General features: G+C 44.2%; 1 protein-coding gene across 3 annotated transcripts in view; it reads left to right on the forward strand.

The window, feature by feature from the left end:
* Positions 1 to 12,289, forward strand: part of NAALADL2 (N-acetylated alpha-linked acidic dipeptidase like 2) — an 847,134-nt gene that overhangs the window by 315,817 nt on the left and 519,028 nt on the right. The gene's annotated exons all lie outside the window — the stretch shown is intronic.

Below are 12,289 nucleotides of genomic sequence, written 5' to 3' on the forward strand. Positions count from 1 at the left end.
TGACCATTGGCCATGCTGGCTGGGGGTGATTAAAGATGGAGTCCAACAACATCTGGAGAACCACATGTCCCTCCCACACAAACACCTTAGATGGAATGTTCAGCTCATATCCCATCACCTCAGCCACAATGTTTTCAAAATGATTTTGTCCATTAACTGGTTCAGGAATGGCTGGATGCTGTTGCTCAAGAAATCATTCCACTGAGAACTTGTATCGGTGCTGGAGGTGTACACGCTAGGCCCTACTCTGGGAAGATGCTTACATGAGCTTCTCTGTCTTCCCAGTTAGACTCACTTGTGGTGAGCCTGGGGCTTTGCCTAGCACACCATGACCACATTCAAACCATACATTTATTCCACTATTACTCTAGGCATTCCAGCCACAGGGCTGGAAGTCTCCACACTCGTTGCCTTGAGTGCTGCCCAACTTTCAGACTCCCCCTTGACTTCCAGAGCTACAGTGGTAGAAGATATGGACCACATTCACACCACATTCATACCCTTGGCCTCTTAATTGTGGTGTGCCACAGGGTTCTATCCTCTCTCCCATGCTATTTAACATCTATGTAAAGCCGCTGGGGGCTATCATCAGGAGATTTGGGCTGCAGTGCCACCAATATGCGGATGACACTCAGCTCTATCTCTCATTTAAGTCCTCACCGGAGTTGGCTGTGGAGACTATTTCCAAGTGCCTGGAGTCCGTAAGTGAATGGATGGGAGGTAACAGGCTGAAACTGAACCCTGACAAGACCGAGGTACTGCTGGTGGGAGACAAGAGAAGATTAGGAAATATTGACCTGGTGCTGAATGGGGTTAGTTTGCCCCTGAAGGACCAGGTTCGCAGCCTCGGGGTCATTCTTGACTCCCAGCTGTCCATGGATGCTCAGGTATCAGCAGTGAGCCGGGCAGCTTGGTATCAATTACATCTGATACAGAGGCTGCGATCCTATCTTCCGGTTCATCTGCTCCTGCGGGTAGTGCATGCCCTGGTCTCCTCTCGCTTAGACTACTGTAATGCGCTCTACGTTGGGCTACCCTTGAAGACGGTCTGGAAATTACAGCTGGTACAGAATGCGGCAGTACAATTGATTAAGAATAGCCGCCGGCGGGATCACATCACCCCAGTGCTTGAAGATCTGCACTGGCTACCAGTTGTTTACTGAGCCCAATTCAAGGTGTTGGTGTTAACCTTTAAAGCTCTACACGGTTTCAGTCCAGTGTATCTAAAGGAGCACCTCCAGCATCACCAAGTATGCTGCCTGACGAGATCAGCCTCTCAAGACCTTCTCTTGGTCCCACCAGTTAGAACAGCTAGACTGGTGCGGACCAGAGAGAGGGCATTCTCGGTTGTGGCCCCCACCCTCTGGAACTCTCTGCCATATGACCTACGCCATGTCCCCTCCTTGGTAGGCTTCCGACAAGGACTAAAAACATGGCTGTTTCAGCGGGCATACAGAATCACTAGTTAATTTTAATTCTATAGTGTACAGATGTGGGTAAATTGAATATGTTATGATTGTATTTATATGTGTATTTTAAATTTTAATTATGTACGCCGCCTAGAGTGGCTGTTTATTCAGCCAGATAGGCGGCCTAAAAATAAATGATGATGATGATGATGATGATGATGATGTATTTATTCCACTATTGTTCCACTTTAAACAGTCATGGCTTCCTCCAAAGAATCCTGGGAAGTATAGTTTGTGAAGGGTGCTGAGAAGTGTTAGAAGACCCCTATTCCCCTGACAGAGCTACAATTCTCAGAGTTCTCTTGGAAGAGGGACTGACAAATCACTCAGGAAATTGTAGCTCTCTGAGGAGAGGAGGGTTTTTTTGAACAACTCTCATCACCCTTAGCAAGTTACACTTCCCAGGATTCTTTGGGGGAAGCCATGACTGTTTAAAGTGGCATAATAGTGGAATGAATGTATGGTGTGAATGTGGCCCATATCTTCTGCTCCTGTAGCTCTGGAAGCCACTACCCCACTCTTTCACCGAGAGAAGCTCTTTGCACCTCTCCTTGATTCAGTACAGATTGGAAGGTGGATGTCCAATCCTGGTATTCAGTTAAATGTGGGCATGATTTTAAGTGGGCATGTTCTGTATAAGAGAGGCTGACCTGATGCAAACAGGAGCTGAGCAGGAAGAAGAAATGTTTTATTTATTTATTACATTTATGCCCCACCTTTTTTTTCAGCATAGAATCCCAAGATGGGTTACATATGGTTCCCAGGCGGTCTCCCATCCAGGCACTGACCAGACCTGACACTGCTTAGCTTCAGCAGGGAGCTGGCCTTATGTGCCTTCAGACCATAGCCTGTGACCAATCTCTCATGCATTGTGCATAGTCTTTCATGCATTGTGGATTTCTAAGGGGATATTAACTGAGACCTTTTGTGGGAGCCATAGGAGATATTTTAAAATTGTTGTAACCCATGGGTAACAACAACAACAACAACAACAACAACAACTAATAATAATAATAATAATAATAATAATAATAATAATAATAATAATAATAATAATAATAATAATAATAATAATAATAATAATAATAATGGGGTGCACTGATAGGCACCATTTTGGAAATGCCTGTTATAGGAATTTGCTGATGCTAGAGATGGAATACTCCAGTTCTCTGAATGATTATTCTGTAAAACATTTGGGAGACAGATTCAAGTATTCCCCTGGTCTCCTTTGGGAGGAAGGGTGGGATATAAATTCAACCACAACATTTAAATAAAGCAAGCAGACCCAGAGAGAAAAGTCCTGATAACACTTCACTGATCAAACTGATCAAAATGAGTGTATAATCTGAGGAGAAAGGCTTGTCTTTCTTAGCTCAGGTCTTGTATACAGCAGGAAGACATTCAACTGAAGAAAACACCCTCAGAACTACATAGCTAATCAGTACATGTGCTACATGACTAGAAATAATGCCACTCTGCTTTGCTGCTAAACAAGTCACTGATCCCCCTCCTGGCTAGCTGACTTCAGCACTAACAGAATTAACCCTTAAATTGCACACCAATTGATTTCTGCTGTTGTAGTTCCAACATTTAGACAGGGAAGTGTTCCCAGAGTTTTGACTCTGTCCATGTAGGCTGGCCGTTGTCTCTCCACCATGGGAAGGCTATAAAGCCCCATTGTTAATTGCTTGGGCAATGAAAGTCTTTCTGATTCTTGGCTTGATCTCTAGCTTTGAGCATCTGTCTTGATGCCTGACCCCCATGCCCAGATCAATGCCTGCCTCCAGCTCATTTCTGAGTCTGACATATCCTGGTTCCACATTCCACATTCTGTCTCTTAGTCACCAGGTTCTGCCATGGTTTTGCATACCCTGGCCCAGGGAGAATTTATTTTATTTTATTTATTGGATTTCTTAGTCGCCCATCTTGCTGGCTAACCAGGCACTCTGGGCAATGTACAAAATAAGCAAAACAGCACAAAATGACACATCAATACAATAACATTAAAATCTAAAAGCAATGATGTTAAAATCTAGCCCACCCCAAAACTCTGCCTGAAGAGCCAGGTCTTCACGGCCTGGCGGAAACTCATTGTAGAGGCAGCCTGGCGGAGATCATTTGGAAGGGAGTTCCATAGGGTGGGGGCCACAATTGAAAAAGCCCTTTCTCTAGTCCTCACCAGTCTAGCTGTTTTGACTGGTGGGATAGAGAGAAGGTATTTTGAGGCCGATCTTGTTAGGTGGCATAGCTGATGATGCTGGAGGTGCTCCTTCAGCTAGGCTGGGCCTAAATCGTGTAGGGAGGTCAAAACCAACACCTTGAATTGGGCCCGGCAAGCAACTGGTAGCCAGTGCAACTCGTTGAGCACTGGAGTTACATGATCTCGCCAGTGGCTGCCTTTAATCAGGCACACCGCCGCATTTTGTACCAGTTGCAGCTTCCGGACCATTTTCAAGGGTAGCCCTACGTAGAGCGCATTACAGTAGTCAAGGCGAGAGGAGACCAGGGCATGTACCACCGATGGGAGCAGATGATTGGGAAGGTACGGGCATAGCCTCCGTATCAGATGGAGTTGATACAGTGCTGCCCGGCTCACAGCCAAAACCTGAGCTTCCATGGACAGTTGGGAGTCAAGAATGACCCCCAGGATGTGGACCTGGTCTTTTAGGGGCAGCTGTACCCCACTGAGCACCAGGTCCAAGTCCCCTAACCTTCCCTTGTCTCCCACGAACAGTACCTCGGTTTTGTCAGGGTTCAGCTTCAGCTTATTCCTTTCCATCCAGCCACTTACCGACTCCAGGCACTTGGACAGGGTTTCTACAGCCAACCTCGGTGAAGATTTAAATGAGAGATAGAGCTGCGTGTCATCCCCATATTGGTGATACTGCAGCCCAAATCTCCTGATGATAGCCCCCAGCGGCTTTATGTAGATGTTAAATAGCATCGGGGAGAGGATGGAGCCCTGCGGCACTCCACAGGTGAGAGGCCAAGGGTCCGAAACCTCATCCCCCAGTGCTACTCTTTGGTACCTATCAGAAAACAAGGAACGGAACCACTGCAAAACAGTGCCCCCTATGCCTAACCCCTCCAATCGGTCCAAAAGGATACAGTGGTCAACGATATCAAAAGCCGCTGAGAGATCCAGGAGGACGAGGAAGGTGCATTCACCCCTATCCAACGCTCTCCTCATATCATCCACCAAGGCGACCAAGGCTGTTTCAGTCCCATGTCCAGGCCTGAAGCCCGACTGAAATGGATCCAGATAATCTGCTTCCTCCAAGTGTGCTTGCAACTGCTTTGCCACCACCCGCTCGACCGCCTTGCCGAAGAATGGTAAGTTTGAGATTGGGCGAAAGTTGTTCAGATCCTGGGGATCCAAGGAGGGCTTCTTTAAGACTGGTTTTATTACTGCCTCCTTGAGAGCTGATGGCATCACACCCTCTTCCAAGGACGCATTTACCACCACCTTGATCCCCTCACCCAGTCTGTTCTTACAGCTCATAATGAGCCACGATGGGCAAGTATCAAGTAAGCAGGTGGTTGGCCTTAAGGTTGAAAGCACCTTGTCCACTTCATCAGAAGGAAGAAGCTGGAACTGATCCCACATCACCGGAAAACCACTGGCCGACTCTGGCTCACTCACTGTATCCACAGCATGCAGAATAGTACTCTTAGACAATCAATTTTATCCGCAAAGTGCTTTGCAAACTCATCACAGGAGGTCTTAAAATGTCCCATCGGTTCCGAAGCAACTGGACCGACCAAGCTTCGGACCACTTGGAACAGCCTCCTGGGACAGCACTCTGCTGACGCAATAGAGGCAGCAAAAAAAACCTTTTTTGCTGCCCTTATTGCCACATGGTAGCCTGCTGCAGCCGCTCTAACCCGTGTCCGATTGTCCTCAGAGCGAGATCTCTGCCACCGGCGTTCTAGCCATCTCACCTCCCGCCTCAGAGTTCGTAACCGTGGAGTATACCACAGCACCGTCTGAGTCCTACTCAGGGGTAGAGGGCGTTTTGGAGCCACCCAGTCCAATGCCCTGGTAATCACCTCATTCCACTCCTTCACTAGGGATTCGGCCGAGTGCCCATCTGCAGGCTCCATAAAATCCCCAAGTGCATTCAGGAATCCATCTGGATCTATCAAATGCCTGGGGTGGACCATCCTAATGGGTCCTTTGCCCCCATGGAGGGTGTGTGGCATCGAAAGGTCTACTCTCACCAGATAGTGATCTGACCATGACAAGGGGGTAAGATATGTAGCCCCCATTTTCAGATCACTTCCCTCCTCTCCTGAGGCAAATACAAGGTCAAGTGCATGACCAGCTACATGGGTGGGCCCCATGGAAACAAGGTGCAGCTCCCCGGAAGCCATAGTTTCCATGAAATCCCGAGGTGCCCCTGTGAGAGCGGTCCCAGCATGTATGTTGAAATCCCCCAGCACCAGCAAATTCAGGAATTGCGCCCGCACATCCGAGACCACCTCCAGCACCTCGGCCAGGGAGTCTGTCGAGCAGCGGGGTGGACGGTACACAAGCAGAATCCCTAAGCTGCCCTTTGGGCCCAACCTCCAGTACATGCAATCCACAACCTTGGTCTCATGGAGAGGAGGTCTGGTGAGAACCAGGGACCCCCGAAAGATGACCGCCACTCCCACTCCCCCATCTCCCGACCCTCGGTTGCTGCGCATATAGGAACCCAGCTGGACACATGGCCTCAAGGATGGGAGGTATTATTTTTCCCCAGTGAAAAATTGGGAGCCCTACCCCAGTCTGAAAATGTGGACTACACACCCATCTCTGGCCTATTTCATGTGTTGTTTTATACAGCAACAGTAAAAGAAGATCCAGTTGCAGCAAATTATTCCTTACCCCATGCCAGCTCATGCTGGTTCAGCCAGTTCACTTCCTCCATTAATGCCTATTTTATATCATAATGCTTGTAAGTGTTCATTTTTCTTCAGAGACAAGCTATATCCCTCCAACGTTTAGGGCTGACACACTGCTGTGCTAGCCAGGAATCCTAACATAGTAACTGTTGGGTGCTGATGAGCTGTATAGACAAATTGTTGTATCCCCTTCAGGAGCCTTCCAGCCTCTTTACTACCTTACACAATAACATTCAGATTGCTGAAGCTTTATGGTATAGATTCTGAACTAGAATCCCTTGTGATTCATTTCTGGATAGGTTAAACCAATGGCTTTCAAACTTTCTACCTTCAGGAAACATGTTCCATGTAAATGTATTGGCCAAGGAACCTCTGCATGTGGTGAAGGATTGTGAGGTGCACACTTTCATGCAGGCCAGTGAGGCTTTGGCATCACCCCAAGTGAATTTAGGATGTGCTGTAGTCAAGGACTCATCCTTAACAAGAACCCCCGAGTCCCCTAGAACACAGTTTTGACAATCATGGGGTTAAACAGTAGAATATTCTGCAGAAGAGATAGCAAAGCAATATTTTTTTCCATGCAAGAATAATGTTAGTATTTAATATGTACTTAATATTTTAGTAATGCAAAGTAAAAAAATAACTAATTATTCATCAATCTGTTCATCGGTCTGTCTGTCTTCCTTCCTTCAAACAGGGGAAAGCCAATGTGGTATCTTCCAGATGTTGTTGGACTGCAACCCCCATCCTCTCTGACCATTGGCCATGCCGGCTGTGACTGATGGGAGTTGTAGACCAACAACTTCTTGAAAGCATCATGTTGGGTACCCCTGCTTTATCCAAATGCCCACCATCCTTACATTCTGTGGCCAAATGTTGTTTGTCTTACATCTCGACACAAGGTCTTCTGCTTCTGTTGGTTGTATCCACCCTGTATAACAAAGGTTGATTCACACCAAGATGTTCTCACATGATCACTGCAGCATCAAGAGATGACTTGCATATGTGAGAACGAGTTATCCTTGTTCTACCACCTCAGACCAGCTCATACAAAGAGATTTCCAGTGAAATATGCTCACACATTCAAATCCAATCACCAAGTGCTGAGTACTCAGTAAGTGAGAAATCAAGATATATGCATGTGTAAACCAGCCTATGAACACCATGAACACCAGTCCAGCTAAAGTTATTTATGCTTATGTCCCATTGGAAAGAACAGAATCAATTTAAATTGTGACTAACTGAAGTTCCATGGCTTTGGGTAGAACTTAGTGAAGGCTACCTTTAGCTAAACTGAAGACTCACTGGATATAATGATCATGTCTTGTTCTCGTCTGGTACTGGATCTCAGCTGGGCAGGACGGCAAAGCAGCAAGCCTTTTAAGCTTCTGCCTCAGACAACCTCTTCTAGGCTTCACCCCCTTGAGGATTCTTAAAGGGCTAACCCCCTGACCTGAAGATGAACACTCCTCCAGTCCATAGCCTCCTGTCTGGTGCATGCCCTTTGCTCTTGGAGTGGTGGGGTAGTGTGGGAGGCATTTAGCCCTAAGACTCAGGGAAAGGCACCTGCGGGAGTCCTGGCTCTGACTGTACAGATCCTAGTGGTATGGGAGGTTCTTCTGGGTGGGTGGGTCCTGCTATTGGATATTCACAGGCACAGTGGTCTCCTGATCTCTAGCAGCTGGGCCAGAGCCTGAAAACTGGGGGTCTAGATTGCTTCTGGATTCAGGGGTGATGACAAATCACTTTAAAGTACAAAAAGAGCAAAGTTAAAATCTGTGAGCCATTTGCAAATGTTTCTACAGCTTAATGTTCCTGAACACACTTGCTTGGAAGTAAGTTAGTTGAAAGGGATATACTTCCCAGTAAGAAGGCTTAGGATCGCAGCCTTAGTCTTGCTAGCAAAATTTCAGAAGAGTTTATTTGCTAGAGTAAGTTATTTCCAAGACTCATTAAAACACTTAATACCTGCTGATTTGTTTTAATAAAGCTTAGGGTGCAATTTGCATCTGGATTTTAATATTCTGTAAAAGAAATTATGAAGTAAATAAGGAATGCACATGTGTTTTTTAATTAAATCAAGGATATTGTCACTATAGTTTCAGTAGCATACTCATTTAATTACAGAGTAGAAAGCATCTTTCATTTCACAGTGAATGGAACAATTTCATAATTGTGCTCTTCATTTAAAACTACCTCCCCCACTGAAGCAAGTGGTGGCTGGTGGGAAGTGCTTCAATCTTATTTGTATGGGATGAGTTTCCTCCCATTATTTATTCTATTAATGCTTCCAATACCTGTGGGAAATGTGGATCTTCAAGTAGCACTTGTGTTAATCAAATGAGTTTGTGCATTTTGGGACTGTCCAAGTTTGTGTCATTGCATTAAAGGGCATAGCCGATGAAATCACTGGCTTGTAATGTACTGGTGATTGGATTAACTTGTCTATTTTGTGCAGTCTGTTTGAAGACTTATTGGAGATAAAGTGGAAAAGATTAAATCCAAAGAGTTGACCTTTGACTATTATTCTGCTTGAAAAGAGCTCGTAAGTCTTTAACATAAGCCCACTTCACTTGAAACATGTGTGTGCATGCACACATTTTATTTGATATTAAAAATAGAACAGCCACAGATGCACCCATGTAGCTGACAGGAAGACATTTGGGTGATTCCATAGGCACATGGGTTCTCTGGGTTTCTCAAATAACCAACCCCTCCTCATGCTGCATTAGAGACCACTCTGAAGGTTTCCCCAACTTTCAGAGCTCAGTGACCTGGAGAATGGGCAATTGTTCACTGTGTCATTCCTGGAAGAGACATACCATTGTGCCATCTTCAAGAAGAGACCTAGAGGGAATTTTATTATTATTGTTATTATTAATGATAATAATAATAAAATAAATTTATATCTCACAATTCCTCCCGGAAGGATCCTAAGGTGGCAAACAAAAGCACTAAAAACACACTAAACATATTCAAACAGACTTTAAAATATATTTAAACAAAACATCTTTTAAAAAAATTCACTAATAGGCAAAAAACCTTGCAGTTTAAGAACGTACCTATAGCCCACAGATATTTCTATCAAACTTTAAAAAGCAGGGAAATTGGGCCGCTATAGTGAATGCACCAGGGGTGCAGGAGGCCTGACCTCCTCTCTGAGATATTGGACTGTCCTACAAATTTGTCAAAATGCAAACACAATTTGGGTTGGTCTTTCACAGTCCAATCCACTTCCTGTGTAGCTTGGAAGAATGTGGTAACATGTGCCTCTGAGCATATGGTGAGTGGTGGCACTGTTTCCAAAAGGAAAACATTGTGAACAGTATCATTGCTTTTCAGTGTTTCCCCCACCTTTTTATTCTACAGCAGGCACAAGTAGTCTCCCACCCAAATTTAAACCAAAGCTGTCCCTGGCCACATCCACACCAGACCTTATTTCACTTGGAGAGTTATGGCTTCTCTCAAAGAATCCTGGGAAGTGTAGTTAGTGAAAGGTGCTGAAAGTTGCTAGGAGATGCCCTGTTCCTCTTACAGACCTTCAGTCAGAGCAGGTGACTGTTAAACCAGTCTGGCCACTGGAGCTCTCATAAGGAAATAGGAGTCTCATCTCAGCACCCTTCACAAATTACACTTCCCGGGATTCTCTAAGGGAAGGCATGACTGTCTCCAGTGAAATCAAAGTCTGGTGTGGATGTGGCCCCCTGATTAGCCAAGCCAAGTAGCTGTAAGTCTGGCTTTTAGAACACTGACAGTTGGCTCTTACTGAGCATGCCTGACATTATCATTGAGTTCAAGCCAAAATTTATTATATTAATTAAAAATAATCCAGTCATTTTTTAAACTTTTAAACACAGAAGATGAAGGTCAGCATACAGGGCAAGGTCAGTAACAGGATTACAGGTACTCTGTGACCATGGCTGATTTTTAATGAATTTCAACAGATGAGAACTCTGAGAGAAAAAAGTTGAAAGGCTCTGGGGTTTTTCTCTCTCTCTCTTTAGACTTTGAACTCTCGATTCTTTCTGACTGTTTTGTTTATTGCCATGAAAATTGAGAGGGTTGTTAAGCAAGCATTTCTGAGTTCAGGACTATAAGTTTTATAAGGTTTTGTTTTCAAATGAGCTTATGGGAAGCATCAGAATGGGAAGGGAGTATTTTCAATGTAACATTACGGACTGTGAAAAATCCATGCTGGCTATAGTATAGTATTAAAAGAAAATCTTTAAATATATATAAATATATGTATATAAATACACATATACATGTATTTAAAAAGCTTTAGCAACAGCTTAGAAATCAATTCCAACACAGATGCAGACTGGGATAAGGTCTCTATTTAAAGGGCTTGTTGAAAAAGGAAGGTCTTCAGTAGGTGCTGAAAACATAACAGAGATGGTGCCTGTCCAATATTTAAGGGGAGTGAATTCCAAAGGGTAGGTGCCACAACACTAACGGTCTGCTTCCCATGTTGTGTGGAATGGACCTCCTGATAAGATGGTATCTGCACGAGTCCCTCACCTGCAGAGTGCAGTGATCATCTGGATATATAAGGAGTAAGACGATTTTTCTCAGACAGTGAGAACGTCATATGGTCTGGTTGCTACTAAAAGCCATTGTCGCCTTTAGCAGGCCAAGTGTGTTATAGATATGAAATAGTCCATGTCCAGAGGACTTAAAAATCTGTATTATACAAGATGCGGAATGGTGAAGATGTCAAAGATGTACAATAAGTGGCAGTAGTAGAAACCATGGAGAAAAGCCATTACAGGTAGATGAGATGGAAACACTGGTGCTTCAGTCACAGAACTTCTTTTTCCTTCTTTTCCGAGGAAAAACTGAATCTTCCTGGACCCAAATACCTTTATGGATTCTTTGCCTTCTGCCACCCCTCTCCACTGTGATTGTGTCTTCTCTATCCCTAAAACACTCCCCTCCTGTCAACAAAGCAGTTCCGTCTGCACTCACCAATGCTGTTCCTTCTTCCTCCATACTTTCCTAACCCTTTTTTCCGAACCCTTTTGGTTCACATAAGAACATAAGAAGAACATGCTGGTTCAGACCAAAGGCCCATCGTGTTCTTACAGTGGCCAACCAGATGCCTACGAGAAGCCCACAAGGCAAGCAAGATCTGAGCACAACAGCAATCTACTCACTTGTGATTCCCAGCAACCACTGTTCAGACATACCACCTCCATCAGTGAAGGTAGAACATCAATCTCAATGTGCATCTGCCTCTTCTGACCATATTGCCTTTTGAAAATTATAGTTGGTGTATCTGTCCAATGATTCTGCCTCACTCTATAGCTTGTTGCCCACCTGGAGTGCTTATGGCAGTGCTTTTCCAGTGGAGGTCCACATTATCCTGGTTGAAACCCTTCAGGGACCATACTCCAGCAGTGGACAGGAACAGGGTCAAGTGAGTTTGAGTTATGGATAACAATGGGATCCATTGGTCAGTGCTGGTTTGAAAGTATTATCTTGACCTAACAGGCTGATATCTATTCAAGTTTGTTCTTTGTCTGTTAGTTGCTGCTTTTACTGATTCATTTTTTTCTTGCAAAAATACTGATATTTTGAAAGGAATTATCAATAGTTGTAAAGGAAATACTGATATTTTGAAAGGAAATATTGATAAATGTAAGAAAATATCAATAACATTATTGTTCTTAGTATTAATATTTTAGAGGTAGGTTTTGTTTTTGTTTTTTTAAATCCATTTTCAAAAACAGCCGTGGAAAATCACTACGTAAAAATCTGATCTTCAACTACAGGGAATAAGAGAATTAATGGAAAATTCAGTACCAAATTCGAATTGGGTGGAATTCTAGCACAATCCTAATTATGAATGTTGCATACAACTGAATTAGGGAATTACATACACACACATGAATATATATATATATATATATATATATACACTATATATACAG

This window comes from Rhineura floridana, chromosome 7 (assembly GCF_030035675.1).
Source record: "Rhineura floridana isolate rRhiFlo1 chromosome 7, rRhiFlo1.hap2, whole genome shotgun sequence".
In the NCBI taxonomy this organism is placed as follows: domain Eukaryota; kingdom Metazoa; phylum Chordata; class Lepidosauria; order Squamata; family Rhineuridae; genus Rhineura; species Rhineura floridana.